The sequence below is a fragment of the Aquarana catesbeiana genome, linkage group LG05, assembly GCF_042186555.1.
Source record: "Aquarana catesbeiana isolate 2022-GZ linkage group LG05, ASM4218655v1, whole genome shotgun sequence".
Lineage (NCBI taxonomy): Eukaryota > Metazoa > Chordata > Amphibia > Anura > Ranidae > Aquarana > Aquarana catesbeiana.
This window is the reverse complement of record NC_133328.1, coordinates 115,757,899-115,772,437: the sequence shown is the minus strand read 5'-3', so window position 1 is coordinate 115,772,437 and position 14,539 is coordinate 115,757,899.

Below are 14,539 nucleotides of genomic sequence, written 5' to 3'. Positions count from 1 at the left end.
GGGGAGGGGGGGAAAAAAAATGTCACAGCAGATAACCCAAGTAAAAACCTGACTAGAACATGGATGTCTGTGTTTATCTCTGCGTGCAGGGACCACCCATATCAAATCAAGCTCATTGTTAATGAGGGGAAAAGAGGAGACTTAGATACCACTAACAGGACATAGTTGTAATATAGTGCCTAGAACAATGAGCATAGTAGAATAATGCATAATACGATAAACATGAACAACAAAAAGACCTCAGTACAAAAGGGGGAATATATGAATATACATATCAGTGGAGAATATATAACACGTATAGACACATATTGACTACAAAAAATGGCAGGCATGGATACAGCACATATATATACATATGCATAACCAATATGGAAATAGAGGAGGGGGGAAGGGGACAAAACAGGGGGGAGGGGGTACTATTTATCTATTCAGAGGGAAAAGACCAAGCTGGTAGTGTGTCAGAATACATGGTCCCCTGGGGTATCAACTGAAAATACGGTAGGGAAATGCATATGGTCCAAAGACCAGTATTATATAATGTAGTAATGAAAAACAAATAGGGTACGGGGAGGGGGAAGGGGGGAAGGGAACGGGGAAAAAAAAAAAAAAAAAAAAAAAAAGGGAGTAAGGGAGGGGAAGTTAATTAGGGGGGAGCAAAAGGGGAGCATGTAAAAGACAGACATACAGCTTGGTGTACAGAAATACTTGGGGCCAGGAAAAAACAATACACTCCAACAAGTCAATAATCTGTAGAGAGAAACAATAATGTTCTTAACAGTAACCCTGACCCTATTTTTCCATACCTCCGGAGTTGAAGCCTTCTAGGAAGGGTCTGAAACAGACCGCTTCATTGAGGCCCGGGGGTGTGGTGGCCTTGAGTAGATGAATCCATTTGAGTTCTCTCTGGAGTAGGATTTTATTCCAGTCACCCCCTCTAGGACTGGGGTGTATGCGATCCAAGATGAGAAATTTGATAGAAGGGAATTTGCCTCCATGTACTAAAGTTACATGTCGGCCGAGGGGTAGGTCGGGATCAGCTGTTTTCATGGCCACAATATGCCTGTAGGCTCGTCGCCAAAACTCAAGTTTAGTTTTCCCTATATAGAAGCAACCGCAGTTACACTGGAGTAGGTACACCACTCCAGTGGTTCTGCAGTTTGCGAAATGTCTAGGAAAGAAGGGTTTTCCATTAGGGAGAATAGGGTTTTTTTGGGTAAGCATATAGCCACAATAGTGGCAAGAGCCACAGGCAAAAGTACCCCTATATTTGCAGTGAATTGTCGAGGGTCTGAATTCACTTTTGGTAATTTGGTCACCGATAGAGGTGGCTCTTCTAAAGGTGAAGTTGGGCTTTGCAGGGACTAAATGACTTAGATTGGGGTCTAGGGCCAATAAGTGCCAGTATTTTTCGATTATTCTTTTGGTTTGACGGTGTTGTTGGTGATAGGTTGTGATGATACTAAATGGGTGGGAATCCTTTTGTTGTTTGATGGGGTGAAGAAGTGTTTGTCTAGGTATGTTGTTGGCTTTGTGAAAAGCTTTTTTGAGGGATTTATGAGAATAGCCGCGTAATAGCAGTCTGTCTCGGAGAGCAGCCGCCTCAGTAAGGAAGCTGCTGTTGTCTGTACAGTTGCGCTTGATCCTGATATATTGGGAATAGGGGATGGAATCAATTAGGGGTTTCGGATGGAAGCTAGTAGCGTGCAGTATAGTATTGCCGGCAGTACTTTTTCTGAATAACTTGGTGGAAAGTTTACCCTGTCCATCCTTGAAAATCTCAATGTCCAGGAAAGTTACATGGGTGTTGTCAAAAGACATCGTGAACGTCAGATTGAAGTCATTCTTGTTCATCCGAAGTATGAACTGCTCGAGTACATCCGGGGGACCCTCCCACACGACTAAAATGTCGTCTATATAACGATACCACGTTTGAATATAGTTGGTATAGTGAGTGAGATTCTCATCTGAAAACAAGGCTTCCTCCCACTCCCCCAGGTACAGGTTAGCATACGACGGGGCACAACATGTCCCCATCGCCACTCCCTGCACCTGGAGGTAGTGGGAGCCAAGGAAGGTAAAGACATTGTGGGTGAGGATGTACTCGAGCAGCTCAATTATAAATTCATTGTAACTAGGGGCAGAGTGCGACTTGTTCTGAAGTACGTGTCTAATTGCTGCCAGACCCAATGCATGTGGAATGGAGCTGTAAAGAGTCTCCACATCAATGGTGACAAGTAGAGCTCGATCCGAGACGGAGAGATGGTCCAAAATTTGTAATAAATGGCTGGTATCCTTAACATAGGAAGCTAGAGATATCACCAGGGGTCTGAGATGTTCATCAATAAGTTTGCTGGCATTTTCACTTATTGAACCCACCCCAGAAATAATCGGCCCACCCGGTGGGTCTTTAAGATTCTTATGCACTTTGGGGAGTGCGTAAAAAGTGGGGGTCTTGGGAAAGTTATTTCTTACAAAAGTCCAAGTAGTCTTACTAATGGTGTGGTTAAGAAAAGCCGAGTCGACCAATGCATAGAATTCTTTATTATACTTATCAACAATGGAGGCCGGCATGCGGCGATACCAGTCTGCATTGTTGAGAATTTTGCTACACATCTTAATGTAGTGGTTATTGTCCAGCACCACAACGTTACCACCCTTATCAGAGGGTTTTATGGTAATAGTATCGTTGGCCTTTAAGGAGTCAAGAGCTTTTAGTTCTTCTGAGTTCAGATTAGGGGGTTCCTGTTTTTTGAATCTTAGTTTCTCCAGGTCATTATAGACCAATTTGAGGAAGATTGCTGCATTCGGGCAAGTGCTCGGGGGTGGGCACAGGTCCGATTTTTTCTTTAGTTTGGAGGTACCCGGGTGAGAGTGAACATCTGGGTTATCTATTTGTTGGAGAATACGTGAGAGGTCAATCTGATCTATCAAGTCAGATGTATCACTCTCCTCCAATAACGCAACTAGCTGGTCCAAAGCTCGATTTTCCTGAGGGGTAGCAGTAATTTTATCATCTTGTTTCTGATAGAGTTTCCTGAGAATTAATTTCCGAATAAAGAGTTGGAGATCTTTATAGAATTCAAATTTGTCCAGTCCATGGTCTGGACAAAAGTTCAATCCTTTTTGCAGGATGGAAATTTCATTGTTGGTGAGGGGATGAGAAGATAAATTGATAATACTCAGATCATTATCCGAATATGTGCAAGTGTTGGGTAAGGAATTTATAGTGTTAATTGTGTATAAGTGTTGAGATTTGGTGGAGGTGGTTTCAGGCCAGCTAGTACTAGGTCTAAAAAAGAAGAATCGTTGTGGTTGGGTTCGGGTGCACTGCTAGTGTTTTGCAGGGGGAGGGGTGGATGTGCCTGTGTAGAGTGATTGGACATAGGTCCCTTCAAGGTATTGTCGGGGTGTGTGGTGGGAGGGAAATTAGATTTCCTTTCTGCACTAGATTTTTTAGATTTCTGGTCTGGAACAGGATCGCCAGAAAGTTGGCGTTTGGTACCCAAAACGGGTTTGGCTTTTGAGATAATGAGTGGAGGGATATGTGACGAAGATTTGCTGGCAGAGGGGTTAGGAGGTGTGTAGTGACTCCTAGTTGTCCTGTTATTTTGGTTCCATTTATAGGCCTTACCGGCCTCGAATGCATTCTTATCTCTATGGAATTTGGAGTTTTTCTTAATCAGGATGTTTTTATTAAAAGATTCAAGGTGAATTTTAAGTTTGTTCTCTTTAGTGGAAACTGAGGGGTGAGCCTGGAATTTTTTCAAAAGTTCACAAATTCTAGTAATTTCAATATCCAGTACAGAGGATCTCTTTGTATATTCATCTATGAGTATCTGCATCAAAGTGCGTGAGCATGTCTGTAGAGCGTTCTCCCAGGTGGATCTAAAGGTCGCGTCCAAATCCTCCAAAGTAGGGAAGATCTGGATGCGGAGACCCAATGGGTTGATGTTGCTCCTCATGTATTCTTGAAATGACCTAACGTGCCAAAAGAAAGATGACTTTTTTTCTAAATTTTTTTTTTGCAAGTTTGAAGAACAGGGAGGAGATCTCCGCTTCAGTTCGATCAGTGTCACCAAATTTCTCTAAATATTGTTGCATCAAGGCTTCCCAATCCTGACCTAAAAATATATTTTCAAAATGGGGGGTCTCGGTTTCAGATGTCATGATTATAAGGGGAAAATTTGTATGTAGGAGTATTAAAAGAAGTTGGGAAGAAAAGAAAAGGGGGGGTAAAGACAATAATTCCTTCCCCGGGGGAGGGGAGGGGAAGGAAAAAGATGCAATCCCCTGGGGGTGTTGATATTTTAATATACAGATAGTATGATAACCTAAAAAGTGTTGGTCAAGTGGGGAGTGGTATTTGCTACCAAAGAAACAGTAAACAGAAATAAGGGGTGACCAACTAGTTTAGGAAGGAGAGCCGTGCCACGTCCAATAATCTATAGTTACAAGATAAAGGGTTCCCCTAGGTGGACTTTTCCGGCACTTGCAAGGGCAAACAGGTAGGGTGTATAAAGAGTAAAGGGCGTTTGTATATAATAAAAACAGTATAATTTTATTAGTATAAACAAGTACATATGATAAAAACAAGCAGTAGATATCCAAGATAACATAATGAAACTACACAATAGCCATGATGAACACACCAAAAAGGAAAATAGTGAAAAAAGCTCTTCTCAAGCCCGACGCGTTTCGGGGTACTAAATGTCTGTACGATCCTTCTTCAGGGGCAGAATTGAGAAGGGTTCATCTGTGCTAATTAACAAAAGGATAAGGGGAAGAGAGGGTCAGGAAATAGGTAAACCTTACATAATATTAGAGGGAAGATTGGAATGGTCAATCTGGTCACCTACCTGAGGTGTGTGATTAATTGCTTGTAAGGATTTCTAAAAACACAGAGGGCCACGGAGTGGTGGCGGAGTATGGCGACAAATATTAATATCGTGGCTGATATAGGTCTAAACACTTAGATGGTGAAAAATGCAGGATGGTGGGCTGCAGTCACCGTGGGGAGGTGTGACAATGCTCCCGTCCCGCCCGACCCAGGCGCGTGCAAGCCAGAGCGGCGTACTGGGGTCACAGGAAGACGTCTCTGGAAAATAGGAAAAATGTAGAGGGGACCTTAGATGAGGGTCCATAGTATATGGGTTCAAAGAGATGGATACATAGGTGTGTAATTTAATAGGGATAAGATTAATAATAGGGGGAGTATATAGAGAATAGTGTGTATATATTTACAAGATGTCAGATAAAAATTAACAGCTGAAAGGGTCCAAATTCACCTAGTCCCTATAGTAGCAAAATACATCTATGTATTTATATGATTTGACAGTTTTAAATTCAATGTAGTATAGAGTATGTACGTATTTGTATAGCATAGAATAATTGCAGAAAGTAAGCATGCTAGGAAAATCCATGGTGGGTGTTGAATAATGGTATAGTTAGAAAACAGAACCATGATATATATAGCATAGATAGGGCAGGTGTATTGATGCAGAGTACATATCAGTATGCTGCTACTAGCCAACAGAGCTCAGAGTAAAAGCCGGCTAAGAATTGGGGGTGTGTAGCTGATACAGCTAAACAATAAATATGCTTGAAAATAAAGAAATAAAAAGAGTGTAACTGAAAGAACATACCTTAGAAGAAGACAGAAGTGTATCAATGCAGCCTCACCGCCCAGCGTCCAGCAAATGTACTGCCATAGTAGGGAGTGGAGAGGGCTGGGTAATATAGTGTTTAAGAGCAATCAGCTGGTGTCAAGATAAGACACAGCTGTGTTGCAAGTAACGTAGGCAAAGACGTACTATATTGACCCCCCGAGGCGGGGGTGCGCGGCGCCGCCCCAACAGCACGCGCACAACGTCACGGCGTTTGGAGCAGCGTCGCGCACACCCGCCCCACCGGCACTCCGTGGCCCTCTGTGTTTTTAGAAATCCTTACAAGCAATTAATCACACACCTCAGGTAGGTGACCAGATTGACCATTCCAATCTTCCCTCTAATATTATGTAAGGTTTACCTATTTCCTGACCCTCTCTTCCCCTTATCCTTTTGTTAATTAGCACAGATGAACCCTTCTCAATTCTGCCCCTGAAGAAGGATCGTACAGACATTTAGTACCCCGAAACGCGTCGGGCTTGAGAAGAGCTTTTTTCACTATTTTCCTTTTTGGTGTGTTCATCATGGCTATTGTGTAGTTTCATTATGTTATCTTGGATATCTACTGCTTGTTTTTATCATATGTACTTGTTTATACTAATAAAATTATACTGTTTTTATTATATACAAACGCCCTTTACTCTTTATACACCCTACCTGTTTGCCCTTGCAAGTGCCGGAAAAGTCCACCTAGGGGAACCCTTTATCTTGTAGCCTTACAGACTTAAAGCAGATTTTCTGAAGGTCTTCAAGTTCAATGAGGTGTAGTTTTATGGAGCTCCAGGAGGATTGCCATCTCTAAACTCTGGGATTGTAAGAGGAGACACAAGTGTGTTCATGCACAGCTACTCTGCCTGCCGCACTGTTGCCTATTTACAGAAGCCTTTTTATTTTGTGAATGAGTTCACATACAGTGTGCACTGTGATCAGGCAGTGGTGGGTACATCAGCCAAGAGCAATCCAACACAGAGCTCTGGCAATAATTGTAGCATCAGAAACAAAAAAACAAACAAACACCCCACACATCCAACAGATGGAAATTAAACAGATAAGTCAAACAAGGTGCATAACATCTCCCGGACTAAAATCATAGGGTTGCCTGCACATTTGGCTGAAATCCTGGAGTTCAGCTTTAAGCCTAGAAGGTGCGCCATGTTGTTCTAGACAGACAAGAAGGAGCACCCTAAACTCTCCAGCTCCAGAGGAACCCGCCAGGGATGCCCTTTATCCCCATTGTTAATCACCTTGGCTATTTAACATCTAGCTGCTCATATACGTTCTTCGCCCTCTGTACGAGGCTTAATTGTTGGTACTATAGAGGAGCGAATTTCATTGTATGCGGATGACACCTTGGTGTTCCTGGCAGATCCTTCTGACTCCTTATGTTCTGTTACAAGAGATGGAGAGTTTTGGAGTATACTCTGGCTTTCGGGTTAACTGGACTAAATCGAACCTTTTCTCACTGGATCCGGGGGCTGAGCGGGTAATCCATCTGAGCTCGCAACTTCAGGTTGTTCACTCTTTTCGCTATTTAGGAGTGGTGGTACAACTACCCCTGAGTTCTTATGTGGTAAAAACCTATGTCCTGTTATCACTCAACTACAGCAGCAGACCAGCCAGTGGATGGAGTTGCTGTTGGATCTTATGGGCAGGGTTAAACTGCTAAAGCTGATCTTCCTGCCAAAACTTTTGTATATCATGGCTATTTCTCCATGTAAAATCCCAAAGACCCTTTTTAAACAAATTGACTCTATTTGCACAGGCTTCCTGTGGAATCGCCGTGCCCCCAAGATGGCTCTAGAGATCTTGAAATTGCCCTCTAATCTGGCGGGCCTAGCCTGCCCCAACTTTTACCTGTATTACCTAGCCTCTCAATTGGTGGTGATGCATGACTGGCTGCATTCATCTCCGGCTAATGCCTGTACCATTACCGAAGCTGCTATAGTATCATCCTTTGAATCCTTACACAATATTATGTATAGCCGAAGAGTGCCTAATTACCCTGGTACGACTATGCTGAAAACTACCCTCTTTTCATTACTATAGTAACCCATTTTTCCATGGGCGTGTGGGCTGCCTCTCCTTACAATCCACTTTGGTATAATCCTATGCTGAATGAACTCCTTAGGATGCCCAATCCACAGTGTTAGATATCTAAAGATGTAAAATACCTTAATCATATATACACTGAAAAGGGCCTTAAGTCATTTGCACAGCTGAGAGTTGACTTTAACTTACCCCCTTCCTTTTTATTTTTTTATCTCCAAATTCATCATGTTCTTAAGGCTCAATTTGGTTAAATTTCCTCCCCATTATCTTTACCACCCACTGGAGATATTATTGAGACAGCAACACATCTGAATTAATTTCTGTATATTATTCCACTCTAATGGCTGACTCCAACCCTAGGTTCGCTGCTGTCCAGACCCGTTGATCTAACCTGAATATAGCTTACTGACAAGGACTGGACTGAATTTGTTGACACATGTAAGACCCCATTCATACTGGGGCCGCCCGTGCATTAGCGGTAAAGCTCCACTCGTTTTAGCGGCCGAAGGGGTAAAAAAATGCACGTGATGCGGTGCCCATTCATTTCAATGGGCAGGGGTGTTTTGAGAGCGCTCTATATAGCGCTCCCAAACCGCCCCAAAGATGCTGCTTGCAGAACTTTTTCTAATGTCCCACAAGTGCACCGCCCCAGTGGGAAAGAATTCAGGCTTTCACATTCGGGTGGCATGGGAGGCAGTTTTCAGGCGCTTTTTCTAGCGCTAAAACGCCTGAAAACTGCCTCAGTATGATAGGCCTCTAAGAGCTCTGTGATATCCTCCAGGGACAGAATTATTCAAATAAAGGTGTTTCACCAGAGTGACCTCACTCCTGTTCGGATGTGTAAGATGGGCTTATGTCCCGCATCCGAGTGCTTTCGAGGCTGGAAGGGAGGCTGACTTTGTACATTGTTTTTGGTCCTGTCCTATAGTCCATGCATTTTGGTCCGAAATAGGTAACTTTTTTGTCTACTGCTTTAGGCCTACCTAATATTTTGCATCCCAAAAACTTGCTAGGCATTTTTGGTGAACTGGCTGTTCCTACGCAGGTGAAATGTCTACTACTCATATTATACTTCTTTGCTAAGAAGACTTTACTCCTATCATGGAAAGGAATAACTTGCCCTACCTTGACCACTCGGCTACAGTTGATAAACAGTCTACTCTTATACAAGCTCATGTTTGAACTGCAGTAAAAGCTCCGCCTCTTTGACAAGTTATGGCACAAGTGGGTGTCCAGCCCACTTATCCTGACAACGCTGAACTCGCACACTTAGAATAAGTTCCTTTATTTGTTCTTTGCCACTTCTGATATTATAAGGTTATGCTGTTTCTTCAAATTTTTTACTGCTATGTGTAATGAGGCCTTATGTACACCAATATTGCCTGTGCTATCAATGTTCTCTGTTGGGACACGGCATAGTTAGACTGTATTGTACTTAGGTTGTTATTGTTACTTTTGTACAATAATTGGAAATGTGACTGTTATTATCAGTCACATTTCTCATAACAGGATAGAAAAAAAAAATTATATATATATATATATATATATATATATATATATATATATATATATATATATATATATATATATATATTATATGCACACACCTCTATATCTATCCATCTCTCACCACCCCCACCAAGTTTGCATACCATGAAATTGTTTAACTTTGTTTCTGCCTCCTGGTATTTCATGAATTACCCAAATTCTTCATCACTGACAACGTCAGTGCACCTTAGTTGTGGTCATATGCACATTGCACACCCCATAGTGGTATGATTAGAAATTGGCATGAATCATCAAGAGGTCCCAGCCTTCCTTAACCACTTCCCGCCCGCCATATAGCAGAATGACGGCCGGAAAGTGGTTGTATTATTCTGACTGGGTGTCATATGATGTCCAGCTGGATAAGCCGCAGGGGGCGCACGGCGATCGTGTTGTGGTGCTCTTACACACCGCATCTCCAGTCGTGGTAAAGAGCCTATGACGTAGGCTCTTTACCATGTGATCAGCTGTGTCCGATCACAGCTCATCAGATGGTAGCCAGGAAGTGCCGTTTATCAACTTTTCTTCTACTCACGATGACAAGGCGCGGGTAGAAGAGAGCCCATCGATGGCTCTCCTGACGGGGGGGGGGGTTTCTGCGCTGATAATCAGTGCAGACCCCTTCGAGGATGCCCACTGGAGACCACCAGGGATGCCAATCAGTGCCCATCAGTGATGCCTGTCAGTGCCTCCTAATCAGTGCCACCCATCAGTACCCACCAGTGCTGCCTATGAGTGGCCATCAGTGCCCGTCAGTGCAGCCTCATCAGTGAAGGAGAAAACTTACTTATTTACAAAGTTTTATAACAGAAGTAAATACATTTTTTTTCAATCTTTTTTTAATTTGTAGTGCAAAAAAAATTCCAGTGGTGATCAAATACCAACAAAAGAAAGTTCTGTTTGTGGGGAAAAAAAATTCTAAAAATTTTGTTTGGGTACAGTGTTGCATGACCGCGCAATTGTCATTCAAAGTGTGACAGCACTGAAAGCTGAAAATTGGACTGGGTAGGAAGGGGATAAAAGGGCCCTGTATTGAAGTGGTTAAGTAGCTGCTTTTATGGATTTGCACTCGTTCACTGGAATGTTCATCCCAAATTCCCTCCTTAATCATATGCAGTCATCCCCTTAGGCCAGCCATACACTGTTTGAATCTCGGCGGTTCAGTAGGAAGCAGCTGAGATTCAAACCATCAATGGGCAGGCTGAATGTACCAAATTAATCGGGTACAACCACACTGCTGGATTCACTTCTGATTATTGCAAAAGACTGCTAAAGCCACTACTGATAATTGTCTTCTGGCAGGGATGGTCCACTGTCAGCGCTGTCTGTGTTGATGGGGGAATCGTGAGAATTTCCTGCAATTTTTTGGCTGCAGGAAAACAATTTGCACCGTCTATGGCCAGCCTTCATCATCACATTGATGAGTTGGACCAACCTGAAGAATTCTCCCTTTTGTACACATCTACTGTATTAAAATTGTAATTAAGATAGCTTGCAAAGGAATTCGTCAATTGGCAGGAAGATTCTAGAAATGTAAGCTTGGTTCGCTGAATTTCAGAATAGCATCGTCTCACCCTTGGAGGGAAGGAAGCATTTTCCAGTAAGAGTTAGTGAAAAGCACTACGGAAAAGGACTGATACAACATGTTAAAAGAGGGAGTATTTTTATTTAGTTTTAGCCCTTCTAATAAACCATTAAAATCAGTACCAAAGATCAAATGCAAGTTTGTACAGTGCAATGGCTTTGCAGCAAGTCACTATATTATTCTAGCTTTGATTTGCAGCGGTGGATGATGCTCATTGTGGTTTCCATGAAGCAAGGCATCTTTGACTTGTCTGAAGTACACGCTGATCTGAATGCCACTTTCATCTGTTGCATTCCTGATGGGCTTGTACTCCTTGTATTTCCTAAAAAAAGGAGGGGGAAAAAAGGGAACTATGGCAAGCTGTTTTAAGAGTCGGGGTGAGTAGATCTAGAACAAGACTAAGGAGTGAAAGCCAAGGCCAGTCCAGCTTCCATTATGAAGTTGTCACAGAAACCACTTCCATTGTGTCGTCTCAGAAGGCGGCAAACTATGCCGGCAAGTCTGTTTTGCACTACAGACACAGCTTGAGCACTCACCTGTACAAAAGAACACCAGCCAATGTTGCAACGAGGACCACCAATCCAAATATAGTCAGGACTACAGAGGTAGTCTTTGTTCCAGATACTAGAGGACAGAAAAGGCTTTAAGTTTATTGCTTAAAAAGTCACAAGTAGGATTTTCATTCTTAAAATATCTAAATTGGTTTTCAGTGTGAGTAATGCAATGTAGTACTTTGCATGGCCATGGAGCTGTATCCTTGCCCCCTTCAGACAACAAATAGGACCCAGATAACACTGCATCTTTCACACACACCTACAGCAATGTGCTACAAACCTACTTGCATGCATGCACCTTCACAATACTTGAGACCACAGCTGTTTTAATTTTGCTTTTACAGATTCATTCAAATATATATATATATATTTTTTATTAGAGTACATACAAACAAATAATAAGTCAGGTTAATCCATAAAATAAGAAAACACACAAACCAAACTAACCTTGCACCTCACAGACTAAAGTAACTTAGCAAAAAAAAAAAAAAAATCAAATCTACAACTTCTCATAATTGCCAGTGTTCCTGCTCTAAGGACTATTTACAAACCCTGGCAAAAATTATGGAATCCCCAGTCCTTGAGGATGTTCCTTCAGTTGTTTATTGTTGTAGAAAAAAAGCAGATCACAGACATGGCCAAAAACTAAAGGCATTTCAAATGGCAACTTTCTGGCTTTAAGAAACACTAAAAGAAATTAAGAAAAATAATTGTGGTGGCCAGTAACAGTTAGATTTATAGAACAAGCACAGGGAATAAATTATGGAATCACTCAATTCTGAGGAAAAAAATATGGAATCACCCTGTAAATTTTCATTACAAACACTAACACCTGCATCAGATTAAATCTGCTTGTTAGTATGTAGGTAAAAAGGGTAAATCATCACGCAGTGTTGCACAAGATGTTGGTTGTTCACAGTCGGCTGTGTCTAAAACATGGACCAAATACATGGGGAAGTGGTTAAAGGCAAGCATACTAGTAGACCAAGGAAGACATCAAAGCGTCAAGACAGAAAACTTAAAGCAATATGCCTTGAAAACAGAAAATGTACAACAAAACAAATGAGGAACAAATGGGAGGAAACTGGAGTCAACATCTGTGACTGAACTGTAAGAAACCGCCTAAAGGAAATTGGATTTACATACAGAAAAGCTAAAAGAAAGCCATCTCTAATACCTAAAAACAAAAAAACAAGGTTACAATGGGCTAAGGAAAGGCAATCGTGGACTGTGGATGATTGGATGAAAGTCATATTCAGTGATGAATCTCGAATCTGCATTGGGCAAGGTGATGATGCTGGAACTTTTGTTTGGTGCCGTTCCAATGAGATTTATGCAGACGACTGTCTGAAGAAAACATGCAAATTTCCAGTCAATTATGATATGGGGCTGCATGTCATGTAAAGGCACTGGGGAGATGGCTGTCATTAAATCTTCAATAAATGCACAGGTTTACATTGAAATTTTGGACACTTTTCTTATCCCATCTATTGAAAGGATGTTTGGGGATGATGAAATCTTTTATCAAGATGATAATGCATCTTGCCATAGAGCAAAAACTGTGAAAAAAATCCTTGAAGAAAGACACATAAGGTCAATGTCATGGTCTGCAAACAGTCCGGATCTCAATCCAATTGAAAATCTGTAGTGGAAGTTAAGGATAATGGTCCATGACAAGGCTCCAACCTGAAAAGATGATTTGGCAACAGCAATCAGAGAAGGCTGGAGCCAGATTGATGAAGAGTAGGGATGAGCCGAACACCCCCCTGTTCGGTTCGCACCAGAACATGCGAACAGGAAAAAAGTTTGTTTGAACACGCGAACACCGTTAAAGTCTATGGGACACGAACATGAATAATCAAAAGTGCTAATTTTAAAGGCTAATATGCAAGTTATTGTCATAAAAAGTGTTTGGGGACCCGGGTCCTGCCCCAGGGGACATGGATCAATGCAAAAAAAAGTTTTAAAAACGGCCGTTTTTTCAGGAGCAGTGATTTTAATAATGCTTAAAGTCAAACAATAAAAGTGTAATATCCCTTTAAATTTCGTACCTGGGGGGTGTCTATAGTATGCCTGTAAAGGGGCGCATGTTTCCTGTGTTTAGAACAATCTGACAGCAAAATGACATTTTGAAGGAAAAAACTCATTTAAAACTACCCGCGGCTATTGCATTGCCGACAATACACATAGAAGTTCATTGATAAAAACGGCATGGGAATTCCCCAAAGGGGAACCCCGAACCAAAATTTAAAAAAAAAATGACGTGGGAGTCCCCCTAAATTCCATACCAGGCCCTTCAGGTCTGGTATGGATATTAAGGGGAACCCCGGCCAAAATAAAAAAAAAAAAAAATGAGGTGGGGTTCCCCCTAAATTCCATACCAGACCCTTCAGGTCTGGTATGGATTTTAAGGGGAACCCCGCGCCAAAAAAAAAAAAAAAAAACGGCGTGGGGTCCCCCCAAAAATCCATACCAGACCCTTATCCGAGCACGCAACCTGGCAGGCCGCAGGAAAAGAGGGGGGGACGAGAGTGCGCCCCCCCCCTCCTGAACCGTACCAGGCCACATGCCCTCAACATTGGGAGGGTGCTTTGGGGTAGCCCCCCAAAACACCTTGTCCCCATGTTGATGAGGACAAGGGCCTCATCCCCACAACCCTGGCCGGTGGTTGTGGGGGTCTGCAGGCAGGGGGCTTATCGGAATCTGGAAGCCCCCTTTAACAAGGGGACCCCCAGATCCCGGCCCCCCCCTGTGTGAAATGGTAAGGGGGTACAAAAGTACCCCTACCATTTCACTAAAAAACTGTCAAAAATGTTAAAAATGACAAGAGACAGTTTTTGACAATTCCTTTATTTAAATACTTCTTTCTTCTATCTTCCTTCATCTTCTGGTTCTTCTGGCTCTTCTGGTTCTTCCTCCGGCGTTCTCGTCCAGCATCTCCTCGGCGGCGTCTTCTATCTTCTCCTCGGGCCGCTCCGCACCCATGGCATGGGGGGGAGGCTCCCGCTCTTCTCTTCATCTTCTTCATCTTCTTCTCTTCTTCTTTTCTTCTCTTCTTCTCTTCTTCTCTTCTTCATTTTCTTCTCCGGGCCGCTCCGCACACATGCTAGCATGGCGGGAGGCTCCCGCTGTGTGACGGCGCT